The 25,635-nt window shown below is 45.6% G+C and overlaps 1 long non-coding RNA gene across 1 annotated transcript; it reads right to left on the bottom strand.

The window, feature by feature from the left end:
• Window positions 1-17,495: 17,495 nt before the first annotated feature.
• On the bottom strand, window positions 17,496-18,130 carry LOC128786313 (uncharacterized). The gene is made up of 3 exons (XR_008430238.1): window positions 18,052-18,130; window positions 17,766-17,833; window positions 17,496-17,674 (listed from the first exon to the last, which is right to left on the bottom strand). It is a non-coding gene; the product is annotated as an uncharacterized LOC128786313 (long non-coding RNA).
• Window positions 18,131-25,635: the final 7,505 nt, after the last annotated feature.

Genomic DNA, 25,635 nt, shown 5'->3' on the forward strand with positions numbered 1-25,635 from the left:
GGAGTGAACACCAGACCCCACCATGTCAGCCCTCTGCTCCAGCAGAATTCCAAGGCCACCTGCCAGCTCCATTGGCACAAACGGGAGCTCACAGTGACTCTTCTGGGGCAGGATTAGGCTATGCTGCCATGGGAAAGCTATGGGTCTGATTCTGATATGAACCATGAGCCAGTTCCTTGAATTTTCCAGTAACTCTTACATACAGCCTCATGTAAAAAAGCTTCAATAACTGTTCAATAAATCATCCAGCTGACCTTTTCCAGTAAAAATGAGCACTGCCATGGGTGATGCTGAGACTGTGTGGTGGGGGCATGGGGGAAGGCAAGGGGGAGCCCAGCTTTGCCAAGAAACTTCAATGCAGCCAGCAGCCTTGGGTTTATTTTGCTTTGGTGTTAAAAAAAAAAAAAAAAATCCTCTTTCCTTCTCTTTGCCTTCTACCTGCCCAACTGGTTATAGACCCAGACAGTTTACATATGTGATCCTTCCTATTTAGAAAATTAATGGTGTTTTCTGGCTCCAAATCACAGCTTGTGGTGCTCTGCAGGCGATGAAAAACTTGGCCAGCTTCAGCAGCAAAGCAGCCATTAGAAAATTAACCCTTGGTGGCAAAAGAGCAAAGGTACCCCAGCGAGGTCCACGAGAAGTGGCAGGCTGCAGCTTTCAGGTGTACCTACATATGTTAGCAATGTAAAACCAGTGCAGGCAGTCCCCCCAGAGAGTGCCCATCAAGAGTGTTTGTAGCTGGATACTGTGGAGAGGGCATGGCCATATCACTTGGCAGCGAGAGCAACCAATATGCTACAGTTTTCATTAGAGCACAGGAGAAATGCTAAGTGGAGATTATGAATCGGAGATGCCTGTCTCAGCTCTACCTGGCTGCACAGCACTCAGGCGGCTGCTCGCCGGTGTTCCAGCGATTCCTCACCACTCCAGCCTCCGCTCTTCTCCCATCCTTCTGCTTGTTGTTGGCAGCAGTGCACAGGAGCATGGATGTTGCAGAAAACCTGAAATAATTTTTTAAAAAATGGCTGTGAGTGGGCTTGTGCATTGCTGCATGATCTGTTTTGGCTTTGAGAGGTGAACTTCTCTGGGTTGCAAAGCGTCATTGTGGCCAGTGCTGTCATTGCCCCCATCCTGGGGAGGGGTTTGGGGATGTGTGAACAGCTTGTGGGCTTTGCAAAGATCTTGAATTTCCATAATGTGAAAGCTATCACTTTGTGCCAGGGGGATCAGTGGTGCTTCCCCAGCTGTCCCAAAGCAGAGATAAAATAATGTGGAGCGTCCAGAGGACAAGTAATGGTGCAAGCTCCTGGCAAGCGGAGCCACGGGACACTCCATACCCAGCACCCTTCCCTGTGCCAGGGGACACTCCATACCCAGCACCCTTCCCTGTGCCAGGAGACAATCCATACCCAGCACACTTCCCTGGGCTGTGGGGATGCCCAGGGTACCCAGAGCCCTGCAGGGTGGCCATATCACAGGTCAGGGCTGTGCTGCCTCTAATTTGGAAGGAAATGGGGCAACACTATTTTGAGGTGGCTGTGCAACAGGACAAGTGGGGAGATGCTGCAATGACAGTGGTGGCACTCTTCCTCCTGGTGAGCTGAGGGATCTCTGCAGTGGAGTCTTTCAGTGGCCACTTGGGCTGTGTGTGGCTGTGGGATTATGCTGGCACCATCCCTTTGGGAGAGGCTTCACAGTGCTTGTTGTACCATGCCAGGAGGTGCAAAAGCTGCTCTTTGGGTTTTCCTGTTGCTTGCTGGAGAGTGAAACATCTTTGCTCCCCAAGTGCCTTTCCCATGTGCCTGCTTGTCCCTTGTCCTACAAGAATATTTCTGTCATGGCCTGTTTTTGGAATGGAAAAGCATCAGGACAAGCAATGCCTGTTGCTGGTACCTGTAGCAGAGGTGCCAGGACCAGGATCCTGTGTTGGCTGCAGCAAAAGGGGGTCAAGCATTGCCTCTCAGACCCCTGGCCTTGTGCACGCTCATCTTGCAGTGCTAAACCTAAAGCTGGTTTTATCTCTGGGCTCACGGTGCCGGAAACCACAGTCATTAATTTCACTGCCTCTGACTCGGGGCTGTGTGGAGCTGAGTGAAATCAGCCCATCCTCCTTCCTGCTTCCCCCAAACTGGGGACGAACAACAGCAGAGTGTGAACTACTCCTCTATGGTTTACTTTGACAAAAATGCCCTAAACCGAAGACTGACATGATTACAGATTATGCATTTTCAATTAGCCTTTGTTAACGCTATTAATAAGATTAATAACGTACAGTAAAAATGTCAATAAGCTTATCTACGTAATTTTTGGATCAGCCTTTTGGCTGGCTAGCAGCAAGCCCTTCCCTGCGCAGCCTCTGCGGGCTCAAGAGCGAAGTTGCTGCAGTAGGATTTGTTTTCCAGGGAGCAGATAGGGCACGTTTGTGTTCTCCCTTTGGCAGCCGCTGCTGTAATGCTGCCTGGAGACCCAGGGCTTGTGCTCAGAGCTCCAGCAAACTTGGTGCAGCTCGGGACTTTGCGAAGTTGCTGCACAGCAAAATCTCCTCTAAAAAAGGCTCATTTTGTATTACCTGGGCTGGCGTTGGTGACCCCAGTCTGAACTGGATGATAAATCGCACGAGGAGCTCGCGTTCCTTCTCCGGTTTAAAACGTGCGACACAGCAGCGACTGGTGTTAATGCACAGAATTAATTGTCCCGGTGAGACACTTCTTCCCAAAAAGTAATAATAGTTAGGACTTAGCCTGGTGAATGTGAAAACCCTCTGGTATACTAATAAAATGAAAAGGTTTTGCAAAATAATATCCCAAATAATTGGGTTCCCTCTACCAAAGGACCCCATGTTGTTTCTCTTAAGCAATATATATAAAAAAATTGTGATTATTCCTTTGGACTTAATAAAATGTAATTGGAAAAAATCTTGAAAGAAAGCGTAAGGTAATCACTTTCACTTTTCCCAATCAAGTTGATATTGCTTTCCCTCTCTATCCTCCTTGTAAGGTGAAGAAGTCTTTAATGCATTTGGATCATTCAAGAGGCAAAAAAGAAAAAAGGGGGGGAAAAAAGAAGCAAACCAGCTTTTTTCTCTTTTTATTTATGGACTCACAATGTTTATTTGTGGTGGTAACACACTCACTGCAGCTCCCTGCGGTTTGGAGGGCTGGCTGCTCCGGTGTTGGGGATTTTTAAAAAATTTTTGGAGGGATTCATGACCGTTGGAGGGAGATTTGGGTCTTGATAATTTTTTGAATTTTTTTTTTAAGGCACATTTGACCGTTCAAACTTTTGAACAGCCCTGGCTTGTAAATCCAGTGCCCATTGCCCCCTCCTCCTGCTCCCCAGAAACTGCATGCTCCTACTGTGCTGCATTCATAATCAAATTAGTGCGCTGTGAATAGGTTAAAAAAACTGTTATCCAGCCACTGCCACGAAAGATATTTTAGCCCACTCCCCCCAAAGCCCTCCCCTCCCTGCTCCCCCTGCCTTTTTTCCTCTCTCCGTGAGACATAAAGACATCCATGTGGACAGGGAGATCTTTACCTTACTTCTCCTCTGCAATCTTAGCCCTCTTTTATTTATTCTCCCCCACCCACCAAATGTAGGAAAACAAAAGTAAATTCTGCAGAAATGAGCTGCTGGTGAGAGAAAAAGGGGCGCTGTGGGGGGAGGTGGGAAGGCAGAGGGGCTGCTGCTCGAGAGATGCTATAGGGAGACAGCACTGGAGATAGTTGTCCCAGCTACGAGATAAAAGCTACATTACATGAAATTAATGGAGGCTGTCTGAGACATACATGAATCACTGTTTCAACACTAAGAAACCAGCACAAAAGAATAAAGAAATCTGAGTACTAACTATATCTTCAAAGGTCTCCTATTTACCCAGCTATACCGGGTACTGACACAAGTGGGGGGAAAATATAAGAAAAAAGCACTGCTGTGATCGAATGAATGAGACCATATGAGCTATATTGGTGCCGTATGCATTCTATTTAGCTGATATCAAACACAGTTTAATGAAAGTTAAATAGTTTCTGAGGAGTGCATGAGCTGGAACAGATTAGATTCCACTGAGGGGTCTGTCAGCATATTGTTGCTCACATGTATTCCCTGCTCAGAGCTGCCACAATTCCAGCACTCCATTAGCAATACACAAAAGACTTATGCAGATAGCGGGCATAAGCAAGTACCGCCATGTTGGGAAATTAAAAAAAAGAAAAAAGAGGGGGAAAAAAAAGAGAGAGGGGAAAAACTCAGATGAAGGTTTTGTTCAGTGCGTTCATCTGAAAATAGATCTCTGTAATTCGAAAGTGATAAGAATAGATGGAGAAAAGGAGAAGTGGTGGGGGCTCTCAGAAAAATAAAATTAAAATTAAAAAGAGGAGAAATATGTAAACTCCTTTAAAAGAACAGATATTCCACCAAGTACATAATGAGGTTTTGATCTTTCAGGGGACAATGATATGGGTGAATGCTGTGGCCTTTTGATTTGCAGGTTACATCTGGCCTTAAAGGCACAGCAGTTCCCGTGGCCTCTCTGCCCAGAAGTTGTGGTGGAAGATGATTTTTTGGGAGAAGGGGGGGGAGGGGGGAGAGGGACAGGAATTCTTCCTACAGAACAACATCTCTCAGGCTCCTCTGTCTTATTTTAAGGTGCAGAATTCATCCCAGAAATACCACCGGACAGCCTGTGTGCCTGGTACAATCGCTGTCATTGAAACTAACATGAATTGAGATTAATTTTTATCACTTCAGAGGATTTTTATTCCTCTCTCTGGGAAAAAAAAAATCCTCCTTCTCTGAGGTGTCTGTTTTAAAATTAATAGTAGGATAAGGCTGGTGGGGGTATTTAGATATCAGATGGCAATTGCTCAGTGATTATTGCATTTTGATTTAATCTGACAGAACTGATCTTGCACCATGAAATCTGTATTTTTACAGGAAAATAGGAGTTGCCATACTGGAACAGACCATTTGTCTACCCGGTCCAGTGCCTGGACCCATCCATGGGGGTAGCAAATCCCTCCTGAACTTGTACTCTCCAAAAATACTTACTATTTCTCACCGGGGGGGGGGGGGGGAAGAACAGTGTTCTTCCTTGCTCCTGACTGTCAGTCCCTCCACACCCTACGGCAGCAGCATTTTTTTGCCCTGAAACTTTTTTTTAACCGAGCTAAGTGTAGCCACAAATATTATTTCTGCCCACGGAAATGCTGCAAACTCCTTCTGGAGCGTGCCTGGAGGTGACAGGGACGTTGTCAACAGATCAGGTGTGGGAAGGCAGGTGCTCCCCCCCATCCTCTCCCCTTCCCCTTCTCTCCCCACCCTCCTCTCCTATAATTCGGTCAAAGAAAAGGGGGCACAAGTGAAAACATGATGATTTGTTAGGCTTTCTCTGCAGCTGGGAGCCTGCCTTATTAATATTATCTGGGCTGGGAGCGTGCAGTGTTTCCTCAGGCATCTCTTCTGAGTCATTTTATCATTATTCATAGGGATAAAAATGGCCGAAACCAAGGATCCATTTAGGGTTGCCTGTCAGATCCACTAAGGTAATTGGCTCCATTTCTTCATTCCCATTCTAAATTAAAATAATTTTATTAAGTGGTACAGTAGGTGTTTCACCTGTGTCACCAGCTGCCTATTAGAGCCAGAAAGGGCTTTTCCACATTATTTCTGCCTGTTCTTATAACATTATGTCATCGTATTCTGCATTACTTCGTGTCAGAGGTTGCGCGGTCTCCTGTACTTAAGTCCAATGGTTACAAAACGTAGGTCCAAGATGCCCTTTTCGGGGTGAGGGCAAAGTCAAACATACTTGACTGTTCCAGCTCTGCTCACTGCTTTCCAGATAGAATTCACACAGCAGGAAAAATCACTGTAAGACTGAGAGCAGGGTCTGTGATGTGACTGAAAGTGTACCACCAACGAAAATGATGAACTGGTGGTGACAGTGACATTCCCAGCAGCAGCATTTGGAGGGGAAGAGCTGGTGTGAGAGCTGTGCTGCCTGGTCCTGGGAGGAAAACACGTGGATGGGTCTCTATGGAGGGAAAAATGTGTGGCATGACTGGTTTCAGCAGGCAGCAGCCATGGACAGTCCTGCTGGTGGCACTAAGGTGGAGCTAAATAACAGAGCCTGGCCAGGTCTATTTAGGGTTAGTTTCTTCTTCACAACGAGGTGGTTCTTCCTCATGAAAATCTGTCTAGGGTCACTAATCCCACTTTAAAGAACTGAGATGAGGCTCAAAAGCATCGTGGTGAAGACATTCTATGCTAAAATAAGGAGTTTGCAGCTCCCAGGTTCGAGTTTGGAGTATCCAGCCATGTCTGTCAGGGATGGGGGCTGTGCATGCAACAACAGTGTTTGCATTTAGTGTTCAAATACAGCATGAAGCATCTCCAGATGGTTTTTGGCAGGTGGATAAATACACATTTGAGTACCCATGTGAATTAGACTTCTTGGGGATGGGTCATTGGCAACTGAGATCCCTACATCCCATCAGGGCAGGGGAGCCAGGAGCAGTTACAGAAGCAACATGAGAGAAAATTGCTGATTTAATTTTAGGCTCTCCACAAACCACTAGCAACCAGCCAGGTGGAAGTTTCCACCAGCAGATAAGACAAGCTGTGTTATCTGAGAGTGAGAAAAGGTCACTTTTCCAACGGACAAAGTAATTTCCGTTCAGAAAAAAGGTGCAGTTGCACAGGAACATTCCTTGTGGTTAGATAGGGAAGGAGTGTGGGGGGACAAAAAGGTAGGTTTGTTCAGTTTTCAGGGATCTTGCAACTGTTTTTCTTCAACCTGCAGGTGGCATTAGCACTAAAAATGGATTTTTCTTTCTTTCTTGAAAAGTGTTTAGCAATGAAAGGAAGAAAGCCGCGAGAGGATCTGTAGTAGGACTGCGTGCTTGGAGTTAGTCATGCTAACTGCAGATGGCATTTTTGCATGTTTTATTAGGCAGGGATATACAAACGTTTTAGCACCCTGAAATATAATATCTCCACTTTCCGGAAGCAGGTGGGCTGGGAGGACCAGAGGAGCAGAGCTTAGGCTAAATCTGTGCAACTGCAAATGAGCAGAGCCACGCTCGGAGCCAGCAGTGCCAGGCTGGCACCCGTCCATCGCCAGGCAGCAGGTGACACTGCCTGTGTCACCTGTAGCCCAGCAGCACCTTGAGCTGCCGTCTCGCCCCCAGCCCTCAGTTCTAACTGTCCCACATTGCTGAGGGGCAGCTCACTGCAGGCTAAAGCTGGAACTCCCCGAGGGCTGAGTGGAGCAGGTTCAAACAAACCCGCCTGCCCAGTGAGGAGTGCTGGGACAGAGCTGCTGACTGTGGCTTGGATGGTTTGGCTGTGTAATGGGGAGAAGGAATAATCCCTGTTTGCCTTTTCTACCTGGCATGGAAAGATGGAAATACTAATTAGTGCTGAAACAAGGCTTAGAATAGAAAAAAAATTTTGGTTTTCCCTTTTTTGGAGGTTTGTTTTGTATGTTGGATTTTGTTTGTTTGTTTGTGTGTGTATGAGGAATGGGAATGAGCTTCCATTTTAAACTATAAGACTTATCCCAAATGCCATCACTAATGCCTCCACCTTCCCAACACACCAAAGTGCCCCTCGGGGCAGAGTCCCAGTGCTGTTCCTTACAGCAAGGCTGGAGCCTCGTTTCACTTTGTCCTGGTGGAATGAAAATGAGACTTTTATGGCTGTAGTCATTCAGATTTGAATTCCTGTCCAGGGAAAGTCCACTCGGCGTGCACAAGAAGAGGAAACCTGTAAGAATGAAGCCTTGCAAAGGCATTCCCCAAATTAAAAATGTGGAATAAGTATCATAAGAAAACATACTGGCTGCTGGCTTCACTGATATTGAAATCCCCAGAAGAAAGCCAGGGGAGCTAAAGAGAAGTGTAGAAGCAAAAGGTTGCCAGAGAAGGAAACCATCAGCTGAGGCCACAGAGCTCTCACCAGAGGCTGTGTGGAGATTTTTTTTCCTTTTTTTTTTTCTTTTTAGGCAAACCATTTTGTTATTGGAAAGTGCTAATTTGTGAAAGCAAAACAACTCCAGGCAAAGGGTGTGCTTTGACAAATTTCCCATATTGAGGAGGGGTGAGGAGAAGCATAGAAAAGAGGAGAAAATAAATGTAGAATGATTGCAATGTCATGGGGGGTAAGTGGTACGTTTGAGACAGGGGCTAAATCACTGTTAAATCACTGCAGGCAGAATTGATGTGAGGCTGAAGCACACTGAGAACTGGGCAGGAGCATAAACCTAATTGATTTGAGGCTGGAGCAGGGAGTTAATTGGGGGCCAGGGTGGAACAGTAACTAACAGAGTGCCGTGATAGCCAAAAGCATATCTCGCTTTCCACCATCCTGCCTGTGCTGGGTATGAGTCCTGGCAGCTGGGAATCACCCCAGAGCCTAAACTGCAACTTTACCTAGTGGTTGGAGGCTGGGTCCATGCCTTTGGAGAGGGCTTGAGCATCTTTTGAGAGCTCAGCATTGCTCCCTGTGATGATGGACCTCAGGGGAGAGCAGCACTTGTCACCCACAGCCTTGTTTTGGCTGGGGAAGGGAAGCCATGATTGCTGCCAGAACAATTATTGTGAAGAAGTGCTCACTCAGAGAACTTCATTCCTCTTGGAGAAGCACCACATGTCCCCAAGGAAACCACCTAGACCAGGTCCACAGTTACTCCGTACAAATGTTCCCTTTTTTTTTTCCCCCTCCTAAAGATTGTTGAATTGAGCACTCAAAATTTGAAAATGCAAAGATGAAGGTTGCCTGGGCAACTGCTTTGCACTGAATGAGGAAATGATCTTGTGAAACAAACATTAAGTGATCGTGTAATTAAAGACTGAATCAAAATTCCATTGTACCAGGAAGGAGCCTAAATTAAAGTTGACCAGGCAACTTTCAGTTTGGCATTTCCTAAGTTTTAAGAACTTGATTTGAATTGACTTTGTTTCTCCTTTTGCATGCAATCTTAGTTTTTTTTCTCCTAGAAAATTTATGGCATACTGGTATGTTGTAGCCATGCTCACCTCTAGCCACAATCCAAGTTTCAACACAGGAGCTGTAGACTCCCAGATTCCCAAACGCCCGCAACTTTCATCTGCTGCCCTTTGGGGAGCAACAGGTGAAGGAACAATGTGATTTTTGGGTTTGTTATTGTGTACAGTTTGCACGCTGCGTCAGATAGACACTGAATTTAGTGTACACCAGATGCACCAAAGAAGGATGCAAGAATAAGTGTGGAGATGTAGAATAGTCTGTCCACAGGAAGAATTTGCCCAAGCCATTTGTAGTTAGAGGTTGTTTTAAACCCTCAGGAATAACTTATATTTCCCTTCCAAACCCTAGCTTTTTTTTTTTTTTTTTTTTTTTTTTTTTTGGTGGTTTTGGATTTAGATTCCAGCCTTTCACCATTTGCATGACCCACTGTGCCAGAGGAATGGGGTGACTCAGTGCTCCTGAGGTCTGCCTCAAGCTCTGGGGCACAAGTGTGGTCCAGAGCAATTGTCAGCAGTCACCAGAAGGAGAAGCAGAACTTCAGACCTGCAGCATTACTAGTACACTTGGTTAAGGGAAACTTTAGGGTGATGTCCAGTTCTCTACAATGCATGTATCCTTCCAAATAACCTTCCATTTTGTTCCTTTTGCAAAACCTCTGTGGCACCTCCCAACACATTACAGCAGCATATTTGCCATTTCAAACCTGTATTTAAGACTTTGCATCAGCAAACTCCTCTCTTCAATTCATCTGGAAACACACGCGTTTTTAGCTCACGCGTTTTTTAGCTTGCTTAAGTGATAGTTACACAGAGCTCCACCATTCCCTTGCTATTTTCAAGGGCAAGAAATGTCCGTGCACACAGCATGTGCTGGGGCCTGGCTTTTATTATTATAATTGTTACTGTACTTAGCTATCTGTCAATGCAGAGCTTCAATTTGACACAAATTATCTCCACAGTGCTGTGTTCCTACTGCGAGATGCTCTCACGCCTCCCAGCTCCAAGCATGGAGGCAAAAGAGTAGTTTTAACCTTCTTCCATCTGCACCCAGTCTAATTTTACCTCGTGATTGTTTTTTTTTACCTAATTGTTTTTTTGTTTTTTTTTTTTTTGGTGAATCCCTGGATGTGCAAATAGTTCCTAAGAATTATGTCAGGAAATATAGTGATAGGGAAGATATAACTTGTAATTTCTAGAACTCACTAGGGGTTTGGGGCAGTTCTCATCTTTCCAGGGTCACAGGGAAACTCAAAGGGAGCACTTGCCCATGAATGCTTGGCTGGCTTCCCTCAGTAGCTCTTTCCTCTCGCCACTCAGATAGTCTTTGTCAATGTGCTTTTTTTTAATCTTAGTGATCATTTTATGATTTTTTTCCCCCTCATACCCAGTGTTTATGCTGGAAGCAGTGGAAGAAGTTGACGCTGTTTGGGATATGGGGGCTGAAAGGCCTCTCCTTCCCCTTGCTGATGAGCACAAGTAGTGCCTGTTTCTAAGCAAAGTAGACTCCATGTCTGTTGAACTCAGCTTTGTGCTGCTTTCATTTTTCCAGGATAGGTTAGGAAGTTCATTCAAAGTTCTTCCTTTACTGTGGGACATCCCTGACATTTTCCCATTGACACAGACCAACTGGTGTGATTCAGTGACCTTCTGCACCGACCCTTCAGTTGGATTCTGTTCCTGCTTCCTCACCCAGCCTGCCCCACCATTGTGTCCTTGTCCAGCTCCACTGTTTTGCTGCCATCAGCTGAATCCTAGTCTCATTGCTTGCCCAGGCACAGGGTCTATTAAAAAAAAAAAAATTATTTTTATTCCTACAAGTGTTTTATCTCATGATTTAGCCCAAACAGCCTTACTCTTCCCCTCATCATTTAGCACTGGCTCCTCTCTGCAGAGTCTGTGTCCACCTAAGCAAGGCCAGCTGCAACCCATCGTTCCCATCCCATATTTCAATTCTGCTTGACCTGTTATGCTGTGGATTTCTTTCCATCCTCACAGTCTTCCTCATGTGTCCTCTTCTCCCCCCCATTAAATGAAGTTGTTTCCTTTTCTGTGTCTCCGAGGCCTGGAGATACCCAGGGAAAAATTATTCCCGTTGTTCTCTCCAAGGCCCCTCTTCCAGCAGCTGGAAGCTGCAACTACAGAAGAAGTCTGGTTGTAGTTTGGCGAGTTTATAAGCAAATGAAACAGTCTCTTATAATGGGAAGTGTCATACAACCTTAGAAATAGACAGTGCCATCAGCCCCACCTATAATGTGTGCATGTGTGTAAAAATGAAACCTGAAAACTGAATGAGCATGAAAAGGCCTCGACCTACTTTCAAACTGATAGGAATGCTCCCCATCCCTAATGGAAGCAGACAGGACAGGCCTTGTACATCTCTGGCTTCATTTTGCAGGAGTGTTTTACAAGTGCAGAATTAGTGTGGAAAGGAGGCTTGCAGACAATAAAAGCAGGGAAGGGTTTCTTGCAGGACTCATTTGTACAGGGGTAAAAAGCACAGGCCCCTTTGAATCCTGACCCAGTGAGTCAGGCAGATGCTGAAACATGCGGTGACTGAAAGTTAGGTCCAAGCCTAGGCCCTCCAAGTAGACAGATCTGTCTTCTGACAGGCCTAGGGTCTGCTCTCCAGCTGCAGCCCAGAGGAAATTCAGAGACTGGGATTCAGAGAGTCCTCTTTAAGTCCACCACTAGCTTATTAGGAAACTGAGCGCTCTTATTCCTGGAAGCAACGTTTTGTGAACTGTCATACTCATTTCCTTCACACGCTGGCACAGATTGCCTGCTTGACCCGAGGGCTGAAGCCATTTACATTTTTGATCTACTCATCTCTCAGAAACCTCCACAAATTAGAAATACCACAAACCATGTTTGTTGTTGCGAAGGCAGAGAAGTCTGAAGTGAGGTCTGGGTGCCGTGTTTGACCTTGGCTGAAATACTGGTTCAAAATAGATCTTCTTTGAAGAATCTCAAGAGTCTCAAAACTTCAAAGCACTGGCTAATGTCTAATTGACTGTAGGTGAGTATTGCTTTACAGGAGAGCTCTTCTGCACCAGAACTCTCAGACCAAGTTTCTCTTGTGCCTTATAGGTGAATGAGAGAATTCAAAAGCTACTATGATCTCCAAAAATATTTTGAGTTGAATCTTCATAATTGCAGCACTTTTTTCTTCTGTGTTAAGATTCCTAATGAGCTTTTTACAGAAGGCTCTTGGTCTCCCAGCTGAGAAATGCTGTAAGACAGCAAAAACTTTATTTCTTTAATCTTTATTCTTCCTCACAGCGTCTGTTTGCCGCAGGTGTGCTCTGCCTTTTGCAACAAAGACATGTCTGTCCTTTCAGCCTCCCTTTGGTCCCAGCACCCTCAGATGGGCATCGGAGTGGCAGAGGTGGCTCTCTGGATGGAACCCTCAGAGCTGGCCCTCACCTTCTGGCCTAGGAGAGGGTAGAGAGTGAAACCGTAGGAGCAAGCTGGTAATGCTGTAAGACTGAGTGTTCAAAACCTCAGTATTTTGCTGTGATGAGGCCATTTATAATTTACCACCATTCCCTCCTGATGAAAAATTCCTCTAAATCTTCCCATAATGGAACTTAGAGCATGAAAGGAGTAGTGAAAGTTTTCTCTCTTGTTCTCCCATTCATTTTCTTATGCTAAAGCCCTGTGCATGAAACTCATTCCAGGTGCCAGACAGCTTTTCCTGTAATTTACCCATGGTATTCTTATCAAAAGTGTTACCTCCAAAAATATTTCCTTTTAAAGTTAATTATCCTTTGAGCCGGCCCACTTGCAGCACACAAAAGGGTACAGAGGCTTGGCAGGATTGAGTTTTTCCCTTTTTTTTTTTTTTTTTCTTTTTCATTGAGTGCCACATGTGCCTCTCTTTGCATACATGGAGGGGCTTCCCACCACTTGAAGACATCCCATCATGTTCTGTAGGAGCCCAAGCTAGCAGGTATTATTTAATGGGTCATTATTGTTTAGTGACGTGCTGTGATGCTTCCCATATGACCTAGTGAGGAGGCTTGTGGCACTGGTGGTGTAAGAATTAAACTGAAAGTCTAAACAAATAGTAATAGTTAAAGAAAAGGGACATGAGCTGTTGCTGGGATAACATCTTTGGAGGATGAGTTTTCCCTGGAAGGTTTGGTGTGCCCGGGTGGTTCTTGCCAGCAAGGGGAGATGAGGATCTGATCCACCCCATGGGCATGGACGTGGCTACCTGAAGGCAGCCCCACAGGAGCTGTGGGAGAGAGAGGGGTTAATCTCCTGTCCTTATTGCCTAGCAGGGAAGGTCTCTTCTTACATGAGTTAAGTCAGCCTCCGCTTTGTTTGATGCTGCCCATTTGAAGAAAGCTTCTCCCTGACCTTCTGCCAGAGAGACTGATGACAAGGATGGTTTGAACTAACCTTGACATTCACCAGGGTAAATGGCTTTTTCCACAAGTAGTCAGCAAGCCAGGAGAGCCAGTCAAGAGCTAATGAATCTGTACCTGAGGAAAACAGAACAACAGTTGTACTTTTAAAGAAGGAAAATCTTCCCTGGTTCCATCTGTGCTTAAATGCTGAAGGATTAATTCTTCCAGCTCATGCCTGGGCTTTGCCACATTACCTTCTGGCTGGTGGCAGGGAGGCCGCCAGTGGAGATGAAGTTAGGGAAGGCCTCTGTGGGAAAGGACAGGTGCTCAGCTTCCTCATTTGTGTGGAGATGGATGAAATCGCTCTCTCCATGGTAGGTGATAACCCCACCAGAGGCCTGCAATGCCTTCCTCAGTACAGAGCGTCAGCCAGAGGGATGCCAGCAAGGACAGAAGGGTGGTTGGGTCACCGTTGCCTGCAGATGCTGTGCCCTCAAATGCACCTTTAGAGGGGGTTTAAGGCCAAGTTTCAGTCCTGGGCTTTAACTCTGGGCAGTGGAGTGCCTGCTGTGGCCATCACCAGAGCTGACTCGGGTCTTCGTGGATGGGGATGTCACACATGGGCTGGTTTGGAACACCAAGGAGAAGAGTTAATCCTTGCTGCTGCTCCTCAGCCTGGGATTTTCACTGGGGTGTCCTCAGATTGCACAAGCAGAGGCATCTGGAGCCTGCTGTGCCCTTTTCCTGCTCAAGGAAGGAGGTTTCCTTGGCTGCTCAGCTGATATTGGAAACAATAGAAAGAGTGTTGGCAATTGCAACATACTTCACTTTTCTCAGTACTGTCCAGATGATGTATTCCTAGTCCTAATTAGGTTGTTCAAAGCCCAGTTTTTGTGAATAAGCCATCATTGTGAGAAGATTGGCCTGACAGTCCTGTGGCCTGTTCATTCACAAATCTCGCCTGTTGCTATGTTTTACATTAACTCATAGAGGATCCCTCCTGTGGCTGGAGGGAAGGACTGGAGATGCTGCACTGGAAAGGGCTTCCTGGAGGGGTGGATGAAAATTAGGGTAGGACTGGTTTTAGCCCACTCTGGTGATCTGACTATTTCATGGGATCTCAGGCTCTTGAAAGAAGTTTGCAAACTTCTTGCAAGAAGTTTGCTGCTGGAGTGAGAGTCTCTTTTTCTGGGATGCTTGGGAAGTGACTGCAGCCAGCTTTTGTCTGGCAGCACTTGGACTTGAGGCACAGGGACTTCTGAGTCTGCTGCTAATTCGTGTGTGCATAACTCCTACTGGCTGGACTAAATCAGCTTCTATAAAATGTATTTATTAATACTTACTTCCTAGGGCTGTTTATTTAAATGTTTGCAAAAGGCTTTGGAAGGCTAAGCAAGGGGAAGGCACGAGCTCCAGCACTGAATCTTAAGCACTGGCAATGGAGATGGTTGGCAAAAACACAGCAATACATTTTCCTTGGGATAACCAAAGTAGCGCCGATGCCATCTCTGTTGCATGATCATCTTCCAAGGGATGATTTAAAAGAAACCACTCCAGCGTTCTAAGGAGGGAATGAAGCAACACTGGGAAAACAAAGTGCAGCTGGGATGTGCGCTGGGTGTGTTTGCTTCTAAGATTTCCCCCATGGGGCTTTGCTCAGGTTTTGCCACTGTACGCGAGTGGCAGGAGTAGATGGGACCGGGGACAAACTGGGGCTGGAGTGAGGTTCTGCCAGGTTTTGTGTCTGCTGGTCAAACAGATGAGAGTGAGAAGCCCAGGCACAAACCAGACCGTGGTGCTGGCACAAGGGGTGCCCTTCAGTCCCCCAATCCCAGGAGAGGCTGGAGATAAAAGCCCTGGCGCTGCTGAGGCTCCCAGGAAAGAAGTTGTATACAAAGGAGGAGATAATATTTCATCCCCCCGTGGGTCAGTTGGTTCTCAGCAGTGTTCTCTGTTTGAGATTTGAGGATTTGCAGACAGACAAACTCCACAACCCAGCAAAGGTCAGTCTAAATATCAGACAGATAAACAGCACCTTCTCTGTAAGCACAACTCCGATTTATGGTGCTCCATTTTCTCTTTCCTTTGCATGATAAAGTGGAACGTGTGCTTCTTCAGAAGGTGGCAGCTGAAAAATTTAAAGTAACATAACTTCCTGATGTGTTTATAAAGAAATATGCTTTCCTGTAGCCACAGCCTGCTTCCTCTTAAGACCTTTTTTCCCCTCTCTTTTTTCTCTCTATATTGCTTCAGAGAATTTCTCCTTCCTGGCTCCGCAGTCCCATAGAAAAAGGCAACACCTGCCTTGTAGTCGCTTTTCCAAAACAAGACCTGTATGAAAGTGTGTCTGTAGGAGCATTGCTTTGGCCAAGGGCCACCCAGGAGGTGTTGGACCCTCTTCCTTGACCAAAGCTGTGCTTTGGTGTTTCAACCTGCCCCTGAAAAAGCCAGCAAGGTACAGGACAGCATTCCAGACCTGATCTCAGCTGATAACACAGCTCCTTTATCCCAGGCTAAATCCTTGTAGTTAGAATTGGCTCGTGTCATCCTCCGCAGAGCCCATATCTCCCCTTGCCCCATGAAGTATCTTCAAAGTGAATATAAGTTATGTTACAATGGAAAAGCACCTCTAACAGTATGGGAGTGTGGATAGGGAGTCACAGTAAATCAGAATCAGACTCCCTTTAGTTTCCTTCTTCCTGACCTTGTGGACAAGACCTTTGTAATTAAACCCTCTCTGTAGGCAGTAAAAATTCTGAGTGCAGAGGCTGTACCAGATCCTTTTTTTTTTTAAGCTAAACTATTTTTCGTTAGTCACATAATTGAGGAAATATTACACTGCACCATAAAAACATTTAAAAACCCCGTATTTCCACTCTTTAAAAATATTAATATTGGGGTTTAAGGGTTTTTTTAGGGGTATGTATTATTTTTGTTTGAAGAAATCCGATGTGTGCTCTCATCAAGATTGAACTCTAACCAACTTTAGGAATTGTTGGTGCCTGTACTGTGGATTCCTGAATTCTGGGTCTAATTTGCTTCTAGGCTGACTTTTAGAGCAGTTATTTAGTAAATCTGTGGAAGAAGATTTTTTTGCATCACTGTAAACACACTGTAGTTTATTTTGGTTTTGTGTGTTTTGTTTTGGTGGGGTTCTTTGGGGATTTTTAGTTGGTTTTTTTTTTTTTTTTTTTATTTTGTTTTGTTTAACCTGCTTCTGCAAGGTGATGTTTTTTCAGGAATGTGCTTGGCTGTAGACTGCTTGTCACAGCAATGATCCCAATTTATCCACTGGTGCCAATGCAGTATCATGGCTCAGCCAGTCAGCTCAGCACTTGTAGCTGCAGCCTTGAAATCACACAAATTATCTGCCTAGTCTCTAATATTAAGGCCAAAAAAGCACTTTTAAATAATTTGTAGGGTTTTTATAACACAATATAATCATTGCAACATTATGAAAAATGCTAATATTAGCTTCCAATGCTTTGTACTTTGTTCTGGGAATTTGGATTTCGCAAGGATGTCCCTACAGGTTTTACAATCCGTAGAAGACATTTGGGTGGAGAAGGGGAAGAAAACTTAACTTCCTTCTCTCTTCTAAGCCTTCTGTAGGCTTTGAGGGGCTCAGGGCAGGGAGTGTGAGATGTTATTTTTTAGGCAAAGTCGACCTTTGAACCGTTAAAATAGAAAGCAAAGTTTTAGTGCCTTAAATTCAGCATTTTATCCTCTGTTGTGGAGAAACGCTGTTTTCCTTGAAAGCACAGCAGGTTAGGGAAAAGGAGGCAGCTGAGCCGAAGCAGCAAATTCAGGCAGCAAGGAAAGGACTGGGACAGTGGTGGTGGACACCAAGGGGTGCGTGTGTGAATGCTGATGATTAAATCCCTCATGGGGCAGGCCCTGATACGAGCAGGTCCCCCCAGTGCACCTCTTACAGCCCATTCACTGCTACTTTATGAGACAGAACAGTGACATGCTATTAAAATTGGTTATTCTAGATGGTTCACCTGGGGATTTGCTATAATTGCTGGAATATTCCCCTGCTCCCTTTGGTCAGGGCAGTGGAGATGCAATGCCATATTGTGCTGCTGACACAGCCTGGCGCACAGACGGCTTCCTAGGACTGCAATAGAACTAGCATTCAGAAATTATTTTATTTCTGGTGATTTTTGGCTCGCTCTTCCATGACCCAAGTGGACACAGGCTGATGGCTGAGGCTGGATGCACATCCCATAAACCAATAAATAAATCCATCAGTGCACAAGCATGTCCATATCCTAATGTGAATTCTGGGTCATTCTGGCGTTGTAGAAACTGTGCAAAACATTGTGGGTGAGAGCAGCAGTGACAGCAATTAAAATTCCTTCTCCTTTGGAGAAAGTCAGTTTTTAAGCTTTTTACTTACTCAGACTTGAGGGCTGTGTTCATCTTGCAAGGCCTGTGCTGGTTGTGAGCTGGAGCCAGCCAGTGCAGCTAGGACAAAGTTTCATGGCATCATCTCATGTGTCATGAAAAGCCATATTCTTTTTCTTTTCTCTTCTTGGGGTTTCTCTGGGAAATGTTACCAGTCTTGCTGGAAGACCACATTGCCCAGGAGGATGGATGAAGAGATGTGTGGTGTTTCTGCATCTCTGCTGCCATGCTTTTTGGGGGTTTTGTTGGTTTTCCCACGGTCAGGGTTGTGCTCTCACCTCTCTGGGATCAGCATGGGACAGTCCTCTTGCTACTTCTCCAGTGCTTGAGCATCACCTGAGAACTGCTGGGTGTTTCCATGGTGACCACATCAGGGCCAGTCTCCATGGATACAGTGGTACCCTGGCTGTGGGATGGGGAGCTGATGCTGGTGCCTGGGGTACCTGTCCATCCCAGGACAAAGTGGCCTGGGGGGCAGCAGGACTGGCAGGTTGGGGACAGCAGCTGTTTCAGGACATCAGGTCACAATCAGCAGCTAGATGGCAGTTTGTCACTGCTGCCAGCCTCAGGGCACAGAGCTCTCCTCCTGGTGCTCTCTGAGGCCTGCACTTTCCCTGTGGGAACAGGGACCAAACCCCAGTCCCATTAATCACCTGGCTCCAAAGATTTCCTGCTGTGTCATCACGTGCGGTGGCGGGAGCAGCGTCCCACCTCCGTGCAGGTGTCCCTGTCCCCAGGAGAGCAGGGAAGCTCAGGAGCAAGGCCCCCCACAAGAGTCACAGCCAGGTGCTTTATTTTGCTGGGCTCATAGGATGTGCCTGTGCACCAGACCCACGAGCCCCGCTGCACATCCCTGCGAGAAGAATGGCTGCTCACTGCCATCCACACGCAGATGCTCTAGGGCTGAGCAGAACATGCTTAAGTGAGCAAATCCTGGTGGGCAGGGATGGCTTTCTGTGTCAAGGAAGGCTCAAGTGGGTAAGGTCAGACATGAAAATAATCTCTGCACCTGCTGAAGGGTTTTTTTAAAAATTTGCACATTAGATGCTGAAAGTGAACTTTGTATTTCTTGATCACTGGGCAGTGAAAGGAGCTATGTTGGCTGCTTTTATCCCTCCATTAGTTTGGTTGAATGCTGCCTGCATCCCCAGACCTGATGGTAGCTGTTAAACAATCTACCAGTTCTCAGAGAAACCATGGGCTGTGAGTGAAGGCACAGACTGGTGGTGTTTCCAAAGTATTGGTGAAGGAATGGCAGTTTTTTCTTTCAAATTATCTAATCCTGGTAGGGCAAAGAATGACATAAGCACAATAGCAAACAGCGTTAGTGTCACCAAGGACTCTGGGAAGTGTTGCATCCTCTTCATGTGACGTGGCTGGAGGCTTCTTCTTCTTTTTAACTCTTCTTGAAACATTATCAATGATCCAATTATTTATCTCTGTCTCCTGGGAGACACAGAGCAAGGCATGCCTGCTCTGCCGTGGAGCAGGGGGAAGGCAAAGGGGAGGATTAACCTGGGAGCGATTAATTTGTGCTAAAAATGATTGTGCCAAGTGAAAGACAAAGAAGATGAGGGAAGTGGATTGGAAAGGCTGAGTTAAACCCAAGTGTTCCTGTTGAGAAGAAAATCTGTCCACCTTAAAGCACTTCCAGTTAAACACGTGCAAAAACAAAGCACCTCCTCTTCTGCCCAGATTAGCCAAGTCACTGTTGAAAACAACTTTCAAAACTGCTTTCCAGACTTCATCTTCACATGCTGGTGTATCCTGGTCCCACCCACATCAAGGTAAAGCTTTGGCCTGGCTGAACACAGCAGGACTAAGCCCTGCCAGAGCCTCTGGGCACAAGCACTTTGCCAAGTCCCCATGTACCTACTGCCCTGTGGGTGGCACCAAGTGTTACTGGCACTGCAGAAGGGGAGAGAAAAGGAAAATATTTCTCCTCATTTGCCCAACTCCCTTGCTCTATGCAGTTTACACCTGGCAGTTTCTGCAGGCTTTTTCCAGAGTCAGAGGGAGAGAATTGCATTGTGAAAAAAAGCAGAAATTTGCCAAAATTAGCAATGAAACTCCACTGTAGACCATCTCCAAAGTTTCTTTTTTCTATTGCTGCAGTTGAGATGAACCCTTGCGTTGGTTCCAGAGGCCCTGTGACCTCGGGGCTGCACAGGGCGCAGGAATGAGCCCTGGAGCTGCTGCCCCTCATGGGCCTGCAGCTGAATGTGTGAAAAACTGGAAGTGTCCACTGTACCTCGGATCAAAGCCACCCAGATTTCAGCACTTGCTGAAGTTTATCCGCACTTTAAAATGTATAAAAGAGTTTAAGTGTGTGCTCCATTGCTTTTGCCCAGTGCTTGAGAATTAGAGAGGTGCTTAGCAACTTTCTGAATCTGGGTGGAGTTAAAAATAGAAATCAAGGGGGATCCAATACCCCAATCCACTCCAGGGAGAGCGAGGAGGCAGGGATGGCCTTGCCATGCAGTTGCACCCCTTCTCTCAAACCTGCTTGTAGAAAATAATTCAGAAATAACTGCCCTTATCTCCCGTCATTCCTGTGGAGCAGCAGTGCTGGCCATGCCGGGGCTTTACTGGAGGCGTGGGTGCCCCGTGGCACCTGGCTGAGGGAAGGTCAGTGCCAGACAGGCCTTGGCTTTCCCTCCTCCTCAGGGTCTGGCTGCTGGAGCACCCAGAGCCCTGGGGATTGTTGAGAACTGAATTTTATTTATTCCCTCTTTTATCCGAGTGTGTTTCACTGGAGGAGGAGAAGCAGGGCTCGGTCGGTCACCACATGAGCATCCCCTGTGCATCCATTTTAGGGTTATGCCTCTCAGGACCCATTGCTTTAGGGGAAGGAGCCACAGTGTTTGGGATTGAGTGGGAATGCACATGGGACTCTGGAGCATGGGGTCACAGGAGTGGGGGAAATATCGCCTTGCCTTCACCAGGGATTTTATTTTCCCTCATGAAAAGAGAGTGGCCTCTGAATGTTAGCCCAGCCTGCCTGTCAGTTCTCAGCTGCACCATGGGATAAAGCTGCTGATCCCTTTTATCCCCTTCTGGGAGTAGTATTAATAGTATATTCATTTTTGTTCCATTTATAATTCATTACTGCCCAGTTATTTGGATTTACTTGTGTTAAAAGGCATAACGAGACAAAAACTTCGCTGGTTATGAGCCCGGGGAGAAGAGGAAGGCTCTTTCCCTCCCTCCTTCCCTGCCTTGCCTCCAGGGCAGGGGGGAGCAGCCAGCCAGTGTCGAGTTTGTAAGGAGAAGGGAGGTCACTTTGTCCGTGGGTTGCTAAGCTTTGGAGGTCACCACTGATTTTGTGGATGCAAACCTATAGGAAGAGCATTAGTTCTGTCTGAACCGGCACACTCCCAAATTGATGCACCTAAATCTCACTGAATTTAACTGCAAAGCAACCTCCTGTGGGTGTTTAAAATCCCTCCATACAACTAAAATATTTATACTAAACAGATAGGAGCATGCATTTTTAAATAAAAATTTCTCCTTATTGTTTTAACCTCACACTTCCCCCTGCTCCATTGCTTTTTTCTGTCACATAAGCCCTGGCTCTCCTCTGGGCATTGCAAGCTTTGGGCCAGAGGCTCTGCTCTGCCCACAGCACACGCTCCAGGAGAGGCCCAGATGTTCGGAAAGGGGATGGGGGGGCAACCTCCACAACCCAACAACAACAAAAAAAGCTGTGTTTTTTTTAAACCACCTTTACACTTTTCTGCTCCAGGGGACAACCCCCTGCATAAGATAAAACAGCCTAGATCTGCTTTATCTCACCCCCAGCTGCCCACCGTCCCCGGGGGACGCTCTGGCAGAGGGGCTCAGCCAGACACGGCTGCTTCCACCCAGCTGCGGTGCGCAGGGATGGGCTGCAGTGGCACCAGCCCCACAGGGACCCTGTGGCCAGGGCTTGCCCCATGGCCAGTTGTGTGGGGTTTCCTATCTGTTTGCTTTGGGTGAAGCAGCTGGGGCTGCTGCTGAATTGTTTTTTCCCCTAAGCTGTCAGGCTGCCTTCCCAACAAACTGTGGCTTTTGTGATGGCTCTGGGAGCCCTGCTTACACCAGGACAGAATTTAGTAGGGACGGAACTTAGTCCCTTCTTACAGCTTGGCCCAAGTAGAATAAACTTGCTCTTGAGGCTGCTCTTGCAGATGGTGTTGGTGTCCCTCACCCTGCTGTGACCATCCATGGTTTTTTTTAGCTGGCTTAAATTAGCTGCTGATATAGGTCTGGACAGGTCAGCCTGGACATTCACATCCCAAATATGCTTTTGGGAAATGATCTAAAATATGGGCAGGAAGTTTTATTTTGTAGATAGTCCCATGAAGAGCTCTGCAGAGAGAGAAACATAGATGGACACATCAGTCAAATGGGCCGTCTTTGATCCTGAAAGCTCCCAGTCTTTGAAGGATTTTTTTGTCTATTACTAAGATTCACAGTCTCAGCCTTGACCCAGTTGCTCCCATCCCAAATGATATTTGCAGATGTAGAGCTAGAGTTACTGGTGGGCTCCCAAGAGGAGAAATCCCAAATTACTGATGAATATACTGTGGGTTTCCCAACTGTAGCTCCCTAGCTTATGATTCCACACCTAGAATAGACTCTCTGAGGCTTATGGAGCATCTTGGGAAGAGGTTTTCATATGGCACTTGCTGTTTCATATGGCAAATCCATAATTTCCTTTTAGTTCCTTTTTGCAAGACTGTGGACTAGAGGGTAAGGCAGTACCAAAGGCTTGTCCTGTAGACATAATGGTTGCTTGTGATCAGTACTGGTAATAAGTATTAGAAGTAGAAAATATATTTAATTTTAATTCAAATTAGTACTAGAAGTAGAAAGAATATTTAATTTTAATTCAGATTTTTCAATGGAATTTGGACATTTTCCAAATTTTCCAATTGGAAATAATTTTAAGTATTTCCAACGAAACTTTATATCTTCTCAGGGTAAAAGTGACAGTATTTAGGCCCAAGTACTTTCCAAATTCCTTCTGCGCTTTGGGCTGCATACTGGCCTTCACCAGTAAAATTTAGACGCTCTCTCCTGGTTTTGGAAAAGTTACTCAGGATTTGGTTAAGCAGAAGTGAGACGAGTTTAAGAGTATCCTATAAAACCTTTAATGTGTTCTGCTTTTATCTTATGTTCTCTGTGAAGCCATTGCCTTCGCTATAAACTAGATGGGAGAAAAACGTCACAGTGTGGGTAAACGGTTTCTTTTTTGCTTTGTTTTTCTCCAAAACCCACAGCTTAAATCAAAGAAAAATCAAACCAGGTCTGAACCCCACCCCTCATTAGTGGTGCTTCTAAAAAAGCCAGAACTGGAGGCCAGTGGCCCATCCCAGAGTGGGCTTGCACTCAAATTTCTGTTTTTTTCCTTCCCACCAGTTTTAGTGGCACATGGGGCAGGTGGCACATGGAGAAATTATGTAGCCATTGGACTCTCCCTCTGAAACACAGCACCTAGTGACTTTGTCCACCCCTTTGGTGTGTCTTTGGGTCTGATGTGTTTCTGAAAGGGGAGGAGAGGGGGCAAGTAAGCTGCTGGCAGCCCCTCTAACAGGAGCACGGTTTGCAACCCCATACACAGACATTGTCTGGCATTGTTGTACCAGACACACTCCATTCACTGCCCCTCTCTTGTCCCTTTTCAGCAAGTGCCCACTGGTCCTGCTCTGTTTGTCGGCAAGAATGAGCCACCAGGAGGAGGAATGTTTCCCAGACAGGGGGTGAGGAGGTCAGTCTGGACCTCTGGACATTGGTGGCGCGGGCTCGCAGCCATGGCATGTGAAAGCAGGGGACTCTTTGAGGGCCTGGTGGCTGTTTGTTTGGATATGTGCAGCTCAGATCATGAGATTAGCTGTCAGGTCATCTGCTGTGAAATCCATTATGAAAAACGCTCGGACACTGATGCTTGACTTGAAATCCTTCATTGGCTAAATTGCAGAAATCATCTTCCGAAGCTTTTGTCGGTTCCATGTATATGCGTAAAATATTTATACACGTGCAGATATAAAATAATGTTTGCAGTAATGCCTCATGCAAAACGCTCGTTGAGTAAATCTGTCATTGAAACTTCAATTCCAGATTACTGCACTCCAAGATCTGCTATTATCAGTAAAAACACATCTTTAGAAAGTTCACAACAGTCTGAAGTAGATGAGCTATTGAAATGCAATAGAAAATCTACCCCTCGTGGATTAGCCAAACAATGAATGTAGCCCTGCGCGTAAACATTGTCCAACTGTATTGGCAGGGTAAATGGTTCCTGATTTACTGCTGCAGGAATAGGTGACATTTCATCACACTCTGAATACAAATATCAATTATCTCAAGGAGAAATACATTTCTAATCTGTAAGTGTGGTCAAGCGATGCAAATAGTGGCAACAAATTAGTGAATTATCAAATATTAAACATTTCCAATATTATTATTATTAATCTCTGGTAGCAGCAGTGTACAATTTACCAGAAAATAAATTGTTAGTAAATCTTGGAGTACTTGAAAAAGTGGTTTTAATCTGTGGACATCCTGAAAAACCACAACCCCTGAGTCAGGGAGATCAAAGAGGAATGAGGAGTCTGGGGTTTTGGATTTCAGAGATAGCCTTTCACGGTGGTGGTTGTTGTTGCCACGCTTTCATACTGCCTTGTGCGCGTTATGGATTTATGCAGTAATATCCACACTTAGCCATACTCTTTTTTTTTTTTTTTTTAGCCATTTGGATGTAGCAGCAAAGTATGAACTCCTGAAGGATAAAAAAGATAAAAGAGGGGAGCAGAGTGATGCAGGTATCGCTCTCTCTGTCGATGGCCAGCAGTTTCTGCTCTGTTTGCAAAACATTTCCACGTCTTCCACATGATCTTCCTAAGGAACACTCTGAATCCAGTGTGTTTTGATGGAAATATTTGAGGTACAAAGACATGGAGAAAATAAGAACTTAGATTTGTGGCAGGTAGAAAGTTTTAGATCATTTTAGTCCAACCCATTGGAATCTTTGTTGAGTTGTTTTTAAAATGTAATACCCTTCCAAAAGACCCTTGGTACCAACTCAAAATGCTTATTGAGGCCTCGTGCCCTGGGTGCAAAGGGAGCTTTCATCCACCCTTCTACAAATGAGTAATTTTGATGAAGGGGGTGGATTTGGCAGATTTTCTTCAATTCTCAGAGAAGATTTTAGCTGTGCCTCATCTTGCAGCACCGGCCTCATCTCAAAGCAGCTCCAGGCCTGACCAAAGGAAGCTGGTATCCAAAAAGACCAACAAACCAGTGACGATGTGGCAGAAAATATCCTTTCTGGGCAGGTGATGATAGACTCAGTCCAGCCCCAGCACAGGCAGATTGTGCGAGTCATGGATGAGAGTGTTACCATTGTACTTTTTTATTTGCATAAAACAATTATGCCATGGACAGTGGCTCTGGAGTTGTCTAGACAACATGCTTCTGATGGTATCGCTGACCTCAGACACACTAGGCTGGCTCTAAATTAGCAATGAGCAGGGTTGGAGGGATGTATTATGGCAGTTATAAACCATAAGAAGGTATTTAAATAGATAAGACACATGCAAATCTTTCCATTGCCATGACAACCATCTTGATATAGGTTTTCCATATGTAGCAAGAATGGCAGAGCAAAAGGCATTGGAAAAATAGCAAGAACCTGTAATGATAATGAACCCTGACAGTGTATTAGTCTAGATTTTGGTCACTTATTAACTCTTAATAGAATACAAACTTCTATAGTAATACAGTGTTCAGTGGGTCAGGGAGCAATTACTTCTAAACCTTTGCTATAAGGATCTCTGCTATATGGCTATACCTAATGTACCAATTCTTCACAAATTGAT

Source organism: Vidua chalybeata, chromosome 3, assembly GCF_026979565.1.
Source record: "Vidua chalybeata isolate OUT-0048 chromosome 3, bVidCha1 merged haplotype, whole genome shotgun sequence".
NCBI lineage: Eukaryota > Metazoa > Chordata > Aves > Passeriformes > Viduidae > Vidua > Vidua chalybeata.